Here is a 672-nt window from a genome sequence, read left to right as displayed (position 1 = left end):
CTCGCGGCAAAGTTCGAACCACTTCATGAACCAGTCACGTGGTACAGCCGGGCAGCGAGGCTTCGGACGTCATCATTTTCAGCTCCTCCCATAAATGAAGCAAGCCTCGATACGCGCATCGCGGAAACGCCCCCTCCATTACTCGACACAAGCTTCGAAGCCTCCATACAGAAGAACGTCACATCACTAGCTAAAACATCAAACTATGAAGCTGCGACTCTGCAGAGAAACTAGGATTTCAAAACATCAAGAACTAACAGTGAATACCTCAGACTCTACCTCACACATTAAGATTATAAACTAAGGATTGAAAACGACAAAACTCAGAGACCATTACACAGAGAAGGTCACATACCTGCTAATTAGCATGTCCCTGTCCTCATATCCCAGCCGGTCTCGGCAGATGGCCCCGCCCCTTCCTGAGCCTGATTCTGTTTGGAGTTTCTTCCTGTTGAAGAGGAGCTTTTCCTTCCCACTGTCACTGCAGTGCTTGCTCATAGGGGGCAGTAGGTCTTTATCTGACAATATAAAGTGCCTTAGGTGACTGTTGTTGTAGTTTGGTGCTGTATAAGTAAATTGAATTAATTAATGCTGAGGATCATCCAAAGAAAAAGCTGCTTTCAGGCTCTTCACTGCCACAAGGGGGCGCCACAGCTGGTCTGATTTGGCACA

This window comes from Pundamilia nyererei, unplaced genomic scaffold (genome assembly GCF_000239375.1).
Source record: "Pundamilia nyererei isolate P.nyererei 1_Seehausen unplaced genomic scaffold, PunNye1.0 scaffold00325, whole genome shotgun sequence".
Taxonomy (NCBI): domain Eukaryota; kingdom Metazoa; phylum Chordata; class Actinopteri; order Cichliformes; family Cichlidae; genus Pundamilia; species Pundamilia nyererei.
This window is presented reverse-complemented; position numbering follows the sequence as displayed.